Source organism: Propithecus coquereli, unplaced genomic scaffold (assembly GCF_000956105.1).
Source record: "Propithecus coquereli isolate 6110/MARCELLA unplaced genomic scaffold, Pcoq_1.0 Scaffold310, whole genome shotgun sequence".
Classification (NCBI taxonomy): Eukaryota; Metazoa; Chordata; class Mammalia; order Primates; family Indriidae; genus Propithecus; species Propithecus coquereli.
The window spans coordinates 116340-129995 of record NW_012148731.1 but is presented as its reverse complement, the minus strand read 5'-3'; the positions used below and the strand labels follow the sequence as shown (position 1 = coordinate 129995).

At 50.7% G+C, this 13656-nt stretch overlaps 1 pseudogene; it reads left to right on the top strand.

Annotated features, from left to right (window-relative positions):
- Positions 1 to 1084: 1084 nt before the first annotated feature.
- Positions 1085 to 6134, top strand: LOC105814953 (annotated as a pseudogene).
- The last annotated feature ends 7522 nt before the right edge of the window (positions 6135 to 13656 follow it).

Genomic DNA, 13656 nt, shown 5'->3' with positions numbered 1-13656 from the left:
GGTCCAGCCCTGGAAGCCAGAGCTGTGGCAGGGACTTTGAAAGTTTCCATGTCTACTCTCCCACTACACAGGTGAGAAAGCTGAGGCCCAGAGAGGGGAAGTAAATTTCCCATGGCCACACAGCAAGAGGCAGCAAGGCCAGAGCCAACTGGTCACCTCGGCCCTCAGGCCACGCCCTGCTCACGGTGGCACAATGCCCCCGTGTCGGCAACTGCAAAAAGGAACGCTGACAACGTGCGTGCGGACGAGCCACGTGCTGCCCATGGGGAGGGAGAAACCGCACGTGCGCGATGGCGGGTGGGAATGTCTATATATACGTATATTTTAAACTTTGATAACGATGCCATAAAGTCTGCTTGTTTGCATAACTGTTTTTTATAAAAAGAGAATTGATATTTTCATTACTTTCATATAAACACAGTTATAAGATGATATCACAGCCCATGTACTGGTGCTTTCAAAGGCAGCCTCCTTTGCCCAAAGCAGGTGCAGCCAATTATCCTTACGCGTCCACTTTCCAGCCTCTTCAACAACAGCCACCGAGAGCTTGCAGGCCCCGCTCGAGAAAGGCACCGCTGCGGAACCTGCGCGCGTGTGTGTCTTGTTCCTCTGTCCCCAGAGTGAGAGAGGTCTTAGAGTTGGTGGTAAGAATGTGACTATCATGGCCCAACCCAGTGTGTGTGTGTGTGTGTGTGTGTGTGTGTGTGTGTGTGTGTGAGAGAGAGAGAGACAGAGGGAAAGCAACAGAGAGCGAGAGATAGAAAGACAGAGACAGAGAGATAGAGAGAGGGAGAGTGACAGAGAGAGATGGAGACAGAGGAGGGAGAGAAGGGGAGAGGAGGGGGAGGAGAGAGAAACGCCAGTGGGTAAGACTGACGCATCGGCCACCTCCCCTACCTGTGCCCCCGCCCCTGCACTTCTCCTCTTAGTCTGTCCTCTGAGTGCGCAAGACACAGGCAGGATCTAGAGGGTGTTTATGAACAGAAGCTGGGAGTGGGGCGACGGCAGGTATGGGCAGCAGAGGAAGCCAGGAGAGCCCCAGAGGTGCGCAGTGGGGTGCAGAGGGAAGACGGATAACGGAGACATGAACATGCTCCGTCTGGTGCTCACGGGCATGCGGCCCCAAAGTGGGCTCCTTGCCGCCGTGTTTTATGGAATTCCCTCCGTGGTCCCCCAGGGGTTTGCTATTGCTTTACCCCCATGTTCGAGATGAGAAAGCTGAGGCTAAAAGATATGGAGACACTTGCTCAAGTGAAAGTCGAACCCAAGTTTGACCCCAAAGCCTCATGGGGAGGAGGGGCTTTAGGCTGGTCCTCCAGGTGGCAGCGGCTGCAGCCTCGGGGAATGGGTTCAGAACTCTCTGCCCCCCACTCGGCTGGGACATGCCAGAGCCGACCCTTCCACGGGTTTCCCCGAGGGTGGCCCTCAGCGCTGAGGAACGTCATCATCATCCTCACACTGCTCAGAGGAGCAAGACTTTCTGCCCACCTGGGAGATGAGCCCCTCTTCTGTCCCACGGTGAGGTCCCCCGGTCGTGAGTGATGTGACTGCAGCCCCGGCACCCAGCACAAGGTAGGAACTTCCGCTGTGGTTTGTTGAATTGCATTGAAAACCCAGAGGAGTCTGTTTTCTGTTTCCTGCCACGTCACTGCCCTCTTGGGTGCAGAGGCAGTGGGTCCTGGGTGTCATGACCCGATCCCATCTCTCAGGCCCCGTTTGCCTTGGCAGCTGCCAGGGTTCCCAGCAGGGACCAGGGGGCCAAAGGTGCTTGTCTCTGGGCGGCTCCAGGGGAAGGACGCTGGGGACTGTCTGCAGCCTAGGGGATAAGGAGAGTGACAGGCGGAGGGCAGATAAAGGCCTGAAGGTGGACGGTCTGTGCCAACCAGGGCCCCTGGTGGGTTGCTGCTCACAAACTGGGAGCAGCGGTGTCAGCCTGGCAGGGGGAGGGCGCAGGGTGCCCCCATCACGGAGAGAGGAGGTGATCTCATCTCCTCCTGTTGCGCTGGAGCTGCGGCCTGACCGGGAGGCTGAGAGGCTGCGCAGAAGCGCTGGGGACCTGCACGTGGCGCTGGTCTGGCTGGACGGGCCAGGCAGGGAGTGGCCAGAGGTGACGTCAGACTTAACACACTGAACTGTGTGCTTTAAAGGGGTTGAGATGCTAAATCTCATGTGCATTTTACCACAATTTGAGCAAGAGGTAGGGGGGAGAGAGAGCGGGCAGAGAGACGGGGAGGGAGAACAAGAATGCCAGGCTGGGCCTCCCTCGTTCCCAAGTTGCATCCGAGGACAACGCCCGGTGGCAAAATCGTCACTGATCAAAGACAAGGTGAAAAAGTGGGAAACGCCTTGAGTTTTTCCTCTATGTAGGATTTATTCCACTGAACGATGACTCTTCCTCCGGGAGCGTGTCCTTCCTACCTTGCGTGGGGAATGAGGGCCGGGGAGGGGCGCCTGTGCCTTCTTTCAAGGTTTATATTCTGTTCTCCGAGCCCTCGTTGGACAAAATTAAAAGTTGCCCCACATACAGTGTTCTTTCCGGAAAAACACAAAACCCTGAAGTTTGGGAGCCCCACTAGAGAGAGTGGGGGGAAGAGAGCAGCTGGGGGGATTGCCCGGTGCCGGATTCCCGGAGGGAGATAAGAGAAGCGGGAAGAGGGATGTCATGGGAATCTGTGCAAATGGGCCGGGGAGAGGTCAAAGGCCTGCCGGCCGTGGTCTTTAGAGAAAAAACCAGAAGCCCACTGGCGCTGCCTGCCCCCCCGGCCATCTGTGCACCCCCCAGGACCTGCGGCTTTCTCTCCCCTGGGCAGTCGGCAGAAGCGTCCTGTGCTGCTTTTCATTTTAGTCCAATGCGACAAGCATTCTTGGAGTCCTTTCTCTGTGCCAGACTTTGTACTGCAAGATCCATGGCGAATAAAGCCAGTCCTGCCTTCAAGGAGCTCACAGACCAGGGAAAGGGTTCGTGCAATTGACGATGCCCTTGACTTTGCCCGCCTGCCCTCCCAGAGGGAGCAGACCCCCGTCACAGGAGCTGGAAGGGCCGCAAAGGGGACACTGGGAACGCTCAGGACAGGCATGGGGTGTCCGGCTGTCTCTTGGAGGTTACTGTGGTGACTATGCCCCACAGCTGGCAGAGGAGGTGGGTCAGGGGAGCCGGTGGCTGGGCAGGGTGAGGACAGGACCTGGGCGCAGCAGGAGGGGGAAACAGACCGGCTGGTGGGAAGGAGTTGGGCTGTGCCGGCTCCCAGAGCAAAACAGCGGGAGAGCGTCCTGGAGGGCTGGCAGGAGGCCCAAGGCCGAGGCTGTGGACATGTGCGTTTTTCAATACTACATGGTTTATTGTTTCTATTAATAGCACCATTATTAGTCTATAGTCATGGTAAAAATTTGTGGTTGGAAATACCAAATTAAGAAACCCACTTTTCCCCACCGGGGATTTTCTGGGTTGGCAGTGCTCACACTTCAGTGATCAGTGTGTCTGTGAATTAGGATAATCTCTGGCCCTTTCCCCCTCCCGCCTACGGTTACTCCTCAGAGCAGGGGCGCCGAGGGACCCCCGAGGAAGGCTGTGCCTACGGTTGTTGGGCCGAGGTCCCTGCCTGCTCCCTGAGTCCCGGGATGCCAGCAGCTTCCTTTGCAGCCTCATCACAGTGTCTCTTAGTGGTGGCAGCACCGTGATTGCGAGGGAGCCCCTTGTGTCCCTGGCCCACAGGGGTCCTGCCCTGAGTCCTTCTCCCAGGGGACCTCAGCTAATCCATCAGGGGCCCCCCCGCTCCCCTCCCCCCAATCTGATTGTCCCCAGTCTAGGCCAGCCTTGCAGGGAGGTGTGGATAGCTGTCCCCGTTGCTGCACCCACGCCAGATGTGGAGAATTGATCACGCAGCGTTTCCCCTGCCCCCTCCAGCCAGTGGCCCTCACTCACGGGCCTCAAAACCGCTCCTGCAGCTGCTGCCGATTAGTCACATTTGTCAGGTGAGGAGAACCTGTTTGACATCCTTGCACCTGATACCAGCCCCACAGAAAACTCAATTCTGGCCTCCTTTTTGTATTTCTTTTTTTGTAATTTGTGTTAAAATTAGGATGTTCCCAGTGAAAGCTCACTTTTCTTCATCCTTGTCTCCTTCTGAGACAAGCTGAACTCAGAAAGCAGGTAACGCGAGGAACCACCAGGCAGGACTTTCAGGGGAGGCAGAGCGGAGGAGAAAATGCTAACTCCTCTGTCGGAGGAACACACCTGGGCTTGGGGTTGTCCGAGCGGAGGACTTTTACAGACCGTCTGTTCCAACCTGTGCCCATTTTACAGCTTAGGACTTGAAGCCTCAGCAGCTCCTATTCAGCCAGTGGGCTCAGGAAGTCTGTCCCGGGTGACAGGGCCACACCGCTCAGTGCTGGACAGGGTTGAGCTGGAGCTCTGCTGGTGGGGGGCCATGCGACCCCAGGCCAGTTCCCTGCCACCTCCCCCCACCCATTACCAAAAGGGGAAATCGGCCCTGGTGCCTCAGCACCCCTGGAAATACTAGCTACCCTGGGAAGCTGGGCACCTGTCTGGAGGGAAATGTCTAGATTCAGCCACAGGTAACAGAACCCCCCCTTCCCCCACCAACTTTGGCTTGAACGAACTAGGGGCTTGACCTTGCTCTCATCCTGAGAAGTCTGGAGAGAGGAAGTTGCTGGCATCACCTCCTCAACCGAGGATGTCAGGGCCAAGGTGTTGCAACTGACTTTCCCTTCTGTCACGGTCACCGCATGGCCCAGATGCTCACCCTCCCTCCAGGTTTTCATCTGGGCTCCAGGCAGGGAGAAGGGGATGAGCTAGCCAAGCCTGCCCTCCTTACAAAGAGCTTTCCCGGAAGGTCCACGGTGACTTCTGTTGTCACCTTGTTGGCCAGGACCATGTCATATGGTTCTCCCACATCTGCGAGGAGTCTGGGGACATGTCCCCCCCAAAAATTGGGCTCGTTTAGTAAGAAAGAAGGCTAGGGTGGATTAGGGTGGCACTTGGATGCCTCTTCCACAGTCAGAAATGAAAACCAGGGTTCATCCTGACTCTCTCTGTCCTGGTCTCACACTCTACGAACAGAACCTGGAGACGTTCACCCTTGGACTGTTGAGAATGACCCTCCACCACTGCCTGCCACCTGCCCATTGCTGACAGGGGCCCCTGAGTCCCTCGAGTCCACCCAAAGGTACTGCAGATGTTCTTCTTGCAAGACTTGGGAACAGACAGATACACCAAGTGTCCCTGCTCGCCCAGGTTTGTGCGCGGAGGCAGCCCCTCCAGCCCTTTGTCCTGGTTGTATGGACCCAGGGCTAGGCTTCAACACCCTGTGTTTGGATGCAGCCCAGGAAATGCACATTTGCTATAATTTCTTCTTGAAATCGAGGAGCTCCTGGATACAAATCCTGGAAATAGAGAATCTCTGAGCCTGTCCAGACCAGCCCCTCATTTTTAGCAGACAATTGAGGTCTCGAAAGAGAAAAGGAGGACACCCCTTAGGTGGCCCCCATCGCCACCAGCCTCCACGGGCCCCTCCAGCAGAGGGCCAGAATCAAAGGTCTTAAAACCAGCCATCATTTCTCCCTTAGGTCCAAACAAAAGAAATGCCTTCTGTCTGTCAAAGTAAGAACAAGGAGGAATTTGTGTCTCAAAGGACAATAAAAACACAAGCTCTTGGTCTAAAAGCAAACCTTATAGGAGGGCACCCCAAGTCTTAAAGCACAGTGGGCAGGACCCAGCATCTCCCAGCACCTGCCTTTTAGTTGTCATGGTAACATGATAGAACCCGACTGGAGGCAGCAATCGCATGGGGAGGCCTCAATTTCCCCAAAGGATCCTGGGCTTCCTCTCCGGAATGCTTACTTCTGAGCTCAGCAACCAGGGGGCCTGAGGCCCATCCATTCCAGTCACCTCTGTGGGGATGAGGGACAAAGCCTGCAGACCCTATTCCTGTTCTGATGACAAAAGGAGGGAAGGAAACATAAACTGAGGGCCTGCAACATGGCCCTGACATTGTCTAAAAGCCCGTGCTATGGAGTCATCTTGTGTTCAGATGCTGGAACCAGAGCACAGGGAGGGTTAGCAGCCTGCCTAAAAGCAACCAGCTAGTTGGTGAGTGGTACATTTGGGACTTGAACCCAGGGATGGCTGGCTCCAATTCCAGATGTGCCTTCCACCATGCTGTGGAGCTCTCCTTTGGCCTCAGTTGCTCTTCTTTCCTTTGTAGGCCCCAGGCTGCAGCTGCATTGGCAGCTGGTTGGCTAGTTGGAGGGAGACATTCCCAAGCAGGGGCTGCAGGACTTTCTTCCGATGCCCACTCCCACGGGTGACTCCCATCGCCATCAAGAGCTGGCAACACCAGGATGGAGTGCCGGGGGACGGGGCAGGTGCTTACCATCTGTCTGCCGTCCCCCTGGAAAAACAGAGACAGGCCGCCGCTTGCAGGGGCAGGCAGAGGACAGAGTCTGCTCTGTGAGGTCACTGCCTGCCGAGCAGCTCTAGGGCCTCCCCTGGGAGAGACAAAGAAGCAGTGGCCGTGCATCTTCCAGAAGTTTTTCTGGAGAAGAGTTAGTGGACAGGGGAAGTTGTGTGTGCCCGTGAGTGGGGTGTGTGTGTGTGCATGTGTTTGAGTATGGCGCGCGTGTGTGTGTGTGTGTGTGTACGCTACACAAGTCTCCATGCAGAAGCACAGCTGGGCAGCCCTTGCTCCCATCCCTGGGCTTTAGGACAATGGAGACCCCAGCCCATGGTCTCTGGAACCCAGGGAGACCACACCGCCCAGAACATTTCCCCTGAGGTCCAGCGTTTTATGCCTCTTCTGGGAGCAACTGGTTGTCCTCCTTGACGTTCTCTGTACAGGGGGTTGGGGGGAGGCCGACGGACCCCTTAGATCTCTGTCATCTGGAAATGTCCTCGGGCTGGTTTGGAAACCACATCCTCTCTTTTTCTCAGGATGGCAAATAACCTCTTGTGCAGGAGGGCGTAGATCTCTCTCACTCTCGTGTGTGTGTGTGTGTGTGTGTGTGTGTGTGTGTGTGTGTGTGTGTATTAGGAAAAATGGCAAGTTTCCGATGCCAGCTTTGGAGGAATGAGTACTTTTTCCTTCCATTTCAAGTCCAAAAGACCAGCCCCCTCCTTCCAACACGTCCAACCCTGATTGATTTGTTCATTTAATTTGTCTTCCCTCCCGAGCCAGGGAGGGCTCAGGAACCAGAGGGCCCCACGCCTGCGCAGACACCCACCCTGCAGGCATCAACCGAATCCCGCTCTCACTCTACCCTAGGCCGAGGCTGCGTGAGCAAACTCACCCATCTTTTACACCTGAAGACCTGGCCACAGTAACCTGATACTGACCAGTTGTTCATGTGGCTGGAATGGTGCGGCTTGTGCAGTGTGGACCAGCAATGGCGCGGATGTATACATGTGTGTGTGTGTGTGTGTGTGTGTGTGTACGTACACATGTGTAAATGCTGCATAAATGGTTTTTGATGTCAAAAGCAAACTAATTTCATAGTTTAAATGTTCTATTATGTAAACAGTGTGCAGAGGGACCATATTCACTCTTGTCATATTATTTGTGATTGTAAAACATGCATTTGCAATAAATTAAGCTTTCTGGGAAGGAGGTCTTGGAGCCAAATGACTTGTCTTGGAACATATGTGTGTTATCTTGGTTCATATCAAGTCCAAAGCTGACTGAGAGCCTTCCCTGCCTTCCTGGCTTTGTAGGGAGGAACGCAGGGACCCCTCGTTTCTTCTCAGTGCTATATTTTATGGTTATGTTGATGTTTCCATCTGATTTTTGTGCAAGTTGGAAGTAGCAGTGTTCTAAAAGATGGGTTGACATTTTTGTTGTTGTTTTATATATTTTTTAAAATGCATCTGCTTTATGTTTGGAAATAAAAATCTCTATTTTAGTCTATGAAATACTGTGTGGTTTGGAAATTCTTTTTCTGAAGTAAAGGGGTGTTCGAAGAGGTTAGGAGAAGGAAGATGACATGTGGCTAAGGCTGGCTTATTTTTAAATTCTGACTTCCAGTTCAGCCTCGTTTACGCAGAGGTTGACCTCAAGGCAATAGCAACACTGAATCCGATGTGAACCTCGACGTCACCTGGGGGCAGCTTCAAACATTCTCAGCATCTCCCCAGACCTCCTCAGCCGCAATCCGGGGGTTAGGTTTAGGCCGAGTGGATTTCAAAAATTCAAAATGTACTCTGAGTAGAGTACATTAGAGAGTAGTACATTAGTACATTAGTACAGTAGAGAAACAGGTGCCTGAATAGATGCAGACACTCGCGAGGGAGCCAAGGCCTCTCCAGCCTTTCACTCCCACATCAGGGCTCGAAGCCCAACTAAGACCATTTGTTTAACAAACGGTCCCTGGGTTTGGGGACCTGGTTTCCCAGCCACAGTGCACTGGAAGCTGTGGACCAGAAGGGGAGGACTCTGCCAGGTGCAGAAGGAGGAGACGCCACCTGGCTTTCCTGGACGGGTCTAAGAAGCCAGCAGGTGAAACCAGCGCTCACCACACACTAACAAAGTCTAACAATGGCCTTGGTTTGCCCAGAAAAGGAAACTTTATGTCCAGAATCTTCTGCTTATAAAGGCACAGAAGTGTACACTTCAGACCACTTTCCATTACAAAGATTGCAGATAAAAAGATTTTGCCTCTCGTATAATTTATTCTCCCAAATGAGAATTTTTAGAAATCAGCCATTATTTTAATAATGCTTTTAATAGTTTTGCTAAGTTTTCTTTCCATACCTGTTATCTTAAGAGACCCTTCTCAGCCTTTGGGAGGAGAGGGAGAAGGGGCGCTTAGGTGAGAAGCGTTGCCTCCGAAAGCCCTCATTCCTCACGTGGCTGCTGAAGAAAACATAAAGTCTCTGGAGTCCAGGACTGTGCGTGAGAAATGCCTGGAAACTTCTAGGTTCAGGACTGCTTCAGCGGCACAGGCCCTGGAGTTAAACACTAATCAAATCGATCTCTTGAGTTGTTGACCAGGTGAAGCCATTCACAGGGAAAGAGCAAAAGATGGGAAAGTCTCTTCTGTCTGAAGGGCAGGGTTGGTCCTTGTTTCCCCAGGCTGGCCCCATTAGGAAGACGAAATAAAGTTCCCAGGACCACAGCTCACACCGCTGGCTGTGCAAACGGCAGAATCACTTTGCGCTGTCAGGATGCAGCAAGACCAGTGCTTGCTGCAAGGAATTTACAACTGAAAGAGGTGATTCCAGCCAGCATTTTTGGATCTGTTGTCCAAAGTCTTGGAGGAGTGCCAAATATCCTCACAGGAACTCTTGTGACCCTTGTCTACTTCACCTGCTAAGTAGTTGTCCAAAAAACAAGTATATTCCGTGAAGAAAGACAGAACTTTGCCCACGGGGATCCTCTGCCCCTAGGTCTCTATGGAATTGATTATGGTGTCGCCCTGTTTAGCCGATTTGGGGGAGCCTTAATCCGTGTAGCGTCAAGGAATGCCGTGTATCATTTATGGTAACTAAACATGCTGTACGTGTTTATTTCTACGGCAGGAGCATCAAACCTGGGGTCAGGAACTTCGGCGTTAAAACACTGTTCCAGTGAGAAAACTAGACTCACCCTCCCTCGCTTTAATTTAGCACCTTTTGGGGAACCTAACCTATTGTGAGAGTAACATTAAACACACGCGCTTTCTAAATCTTTACAGAGCTCTCTCGTATTCCTGGCTGGGTGATTCATTCATTTTTATGACTATGTGAATTTTTTTTTCCCCAACTCGGCGTCCCATGGAAATAATTATCTTACCTCTGTTTTCATCTGTGGCTTCCAAACCCAGCCATGACATGTCGAATTGGAGAGATTCATCCTCCTTTCTCGGAATCCCCTCGGCGAGAATGTGATTCGGCTACTTGGCCTTGTCTGCTCTCCTGTCGTGGTCTCGCCAGCCCCGGCTCCCACAGCCCCTGCAGTGGCCTTTCTCCAGCCTGCCTCCCTCCACTGCGCTGCAAGAGGAGCAACCCCACCGCGCTCGGGGCTTCCGTGGCTGCGATTTCGCATCGCGATCGCCCGCTGGCGTGTATCCTGATCCCGTGCCCAGCTGCAGCCTGGTCTTCACTGTGGCCTTCTTCTGCCACTTTCTACCAGGAGGGCTCCTCGACCAAGGGACATCAAGGGAAATTGCTCTAAATCGTTCTGAGACACCGTGTGTCTCTCATAACGTGAGTGTGTGTTTCCTGTCCTTGAGCACGTGCAAATAACTGAGGCCCTTTTCCTTTGGAACGAGGTGATGGTGTAAGAAAAAGAGAAATAAAAAAAAAAAAAGAAAAGCTAAATGCCGTGAATGTGGTGTCCTGGAAGGCATCCTGGAACAGTAAAAGGGTATTCGCAGAAAACCCGATGAAACTCCAAAGTTGTTTCATTAACACTTTTGTACTGGTGTGAATTTCTTGGTTTTAACAAATGTCTCATGGATGTTAACCTCAGGGGAGACTAGGTTAAGGGTAATGGGAACTTTGTGCTATTTTTGCAACTTTTCTGAAATGATTCCAAATAAAAATTTTATTTATTTATAGTTTTTCAGTTTGTTCCACTTTATTTCACCTTTATTTTCATTAAAATGAAATGAATAGGATCTTATGAGTAATGTTTTACCCAATAGGTGAAAAGTTCTGGATTTTCAAAAGCATCAAACATTGAAGTAACTGAGTCTGCAGTTTTTACTGACCACTTTATAATCAAGAAATAGTAAGAAGTTCCATACTAAATAATAGCATGTTCTAAATAAGATTGCTCTTCTCTTCCAAATACCAAATTCAGTGGTATTTAGGACAAGCACTGCATATTTGAACACTAGAAAAATATCTATTTACTTCTCTTTTCATCAGCTTACTTTTTTCATTTTAATAATTTTTAAAATTAACAAATAATAATTGCACATATTTATAGGGTACATAGTGATGTTTTGATACATATTATGTATAGTGATTAGATCAAGGTAATTAGCTTATCCATCATCTCAAATATTTATCATTTCTTTGTGTTGGGAACGTTCAACATTCTCCTTCTAACTATTTGAAACTATATGTTAATGATAGTCATCCTACAGTGGTAGTGAACACTAGAACTCATTTCTCCTGTTTAGCTATAATTTTGTATCCTTTAACAAATCTCTTCCTATCCATCCCTTTGCCTACCTTTCCCAGTCTCTAGTATCCTCTGTTCTACTTTTTACTTCTACAGATTGACTTTTTTTAGCTTCCACATATGAGTGAGAACATGTGTTGTTTAGCTTTCTGTTCCTGGCTTATTTCACTTAACATAATGTCCCTCCAGTTTCATTCATGTTACTATAAATGACAGAATTTCATTCATTTTTTATGGCTGAATAGTATTCCATTGTGTGTATATACCACATTTTCTTTATCTATTCATCTGTTGTTAAACACCTATGTTAATTCCATATCTTGGCATTGCTTTGGGGGCTGGGTAGGGGTTGGCAATGCAGGGCTATCAAGAAAGAGATCACATTTAATTAACAAAACTTCTTACAATCATGATTTTGCTGAAAGTCACATTCGACCCCGACCAAAGGCCCAGGAAAGCCAAACACAAAATGCACAGTCTTTGGTTGCTGCAATATCCCACACAAGCTACATTTCCACAGCCAGATAATGGCCCTGCAGCCCTCCAATCCTGCCATCCTGTGACCTCTCATGAGACCAGGACCTGCAACATAGCAACAAAGCAAACCCGCTGCTTGTGTCTCTTCAATCTACAACCCCAAGACTACCAGGTGCAGGTGGAAGAACAGGGCCTTCAGGTTCATAGAGCAGAGTTGGGAGATTCTGAACAATACCTGCATCCTTGAGGTACCTGACTGGTTATCTAAGTGGCTGCCAAGAGCACTGTGTTAAGAAGGACTCTGAGGTTGTGATCGAGGAAAGAGCTGCATGATCTCCAGGCGACATCTCCCATGGCAGTGGTGGGGAGAGGGTATTTGTCATCCTTCCTTGGGCCTTAGTTTCTTTGCCTGTAAAAGTGGGGGGTTTGCTCTCAGTCTGGGGCTATGAGTTCCCATGCTTACAGAACCCAGCTAGGAAACACACACGCTAGACCCAGCATGAGAAATACTGTGAAGGAGGGAAAGTTCGGGACGCTGTCCAATTGTTGTCATGTGGCACTCGAGCTTTGGGTTAGAGTTTGAGTTTCTCAATCATTCAAGATTTTAGATTTTAATGTTAAAATTGTTTTAAGTGGCAATATTTAAAAAATACCTGTGCAAAGCACACATGAGTGTGCACGTGTGTTTTCAGGCTAGGTGCGGCCCACAGGCCATTGTGTTGCAAGCTTTAGTCTAAACCCCAAGATCTCTTTCAGATCAAAAATTCCAAACTTCTCTGTGGGAGGCAGATCCACACAGCACGTGCATGTGAAATGTTTCTCACTAGACCCGTAGTTCTGAACTCTGTCACCCCACCCACAACATGGCCTGAGATTAGTTTGAGCACCCATTATGTGCATACCGGGCTTCTGCAAACATTACCTCACTGAGGCTTCCCAACAACTCTTCCAGCTGGCTCGTCTCCCTTTTTTTGGCAGCTGAACACACAGGCTCAGAAAGACTTACTAACTTGCCCAAGGTTGCACAGCACATAACCAAGTCACAATTTATTCCTTGGTGATTTCTCAAGTGGTTGGTTTTGTGGGTGGAAATTCCGTGATATATAAGCGGCACTCAGTGGAAACACAATGATAAACGCATTAGGCTTGTGAGGATTTGACCCCAATATTGCATCTAGATCCGCTGTGGCATTTTCAGGGTTCTCAGGGATGGTAACTCGATCCTCTTCAATGAAGAACCCAGCAGGCATTGTCAGGCGGCAGTACGCCCTGGGTGAGCAGCTCCTTGGCAGCCATCCAGCCCATAAATTGTCCTAAAGGGTCTCCTGGTCTGGCTGTTGGAGGAAGGAGAGATGCAGAGACCCGAAAGCCAGGTCTTTCCCATCTGTTCCACATTACAATGCTGTTAATACGTTAGGCGCTCCCCTGTCCCAACAAATAAAAGCAGAACTAATCTCTTTGTTTAAGGTTCCTTGACTGACGTCGATGGTGATTCAGCGACACGCTTATGTTCTCCTAACCGGAGCAGTCTCGTTCTGCGGGAGGTCTGGGAAGAGAAGAGGCTCTCACCCACGAAGCTGAGTGGGAAGCACCTTGGCGCTGACGAAGATGGAAAACAATGACAGCTCTAGGGACGGGGCGGGACAGTTGTCTCAGCCGTAGACACGAGCACCCAAGGGAGAGGGAGGACTTCCTGGGTGTGTATCCTTCCATCCATCTGCCATCCGCCCACCCACGCACCCAGCGCTTTATCCTCATTGCCGAAAGACAGCCACAGGCGCAGGGATGCATGCGGCCTCTGGGAGCCGGAAAAGGCCAGGAGTGGATTTTCCCCCAGAGCCTCCGGAAGGAACGCAGGCCGCTGACACCTTGATTTTAGCCCCATTTTAGGACTTCTAACCTCCAGAACTGTGAGACAATAAATGTGTGTTATTTTAAGCCACCAAGTACGTGGCAGTTTGTCACAGCAGCAATGGGAAACACGCACACCTTCATAGGGTCACTGCGTCGTTAAATGGCTAATATATAAAACGCAGTTAACACAACACCTGGCGCATAG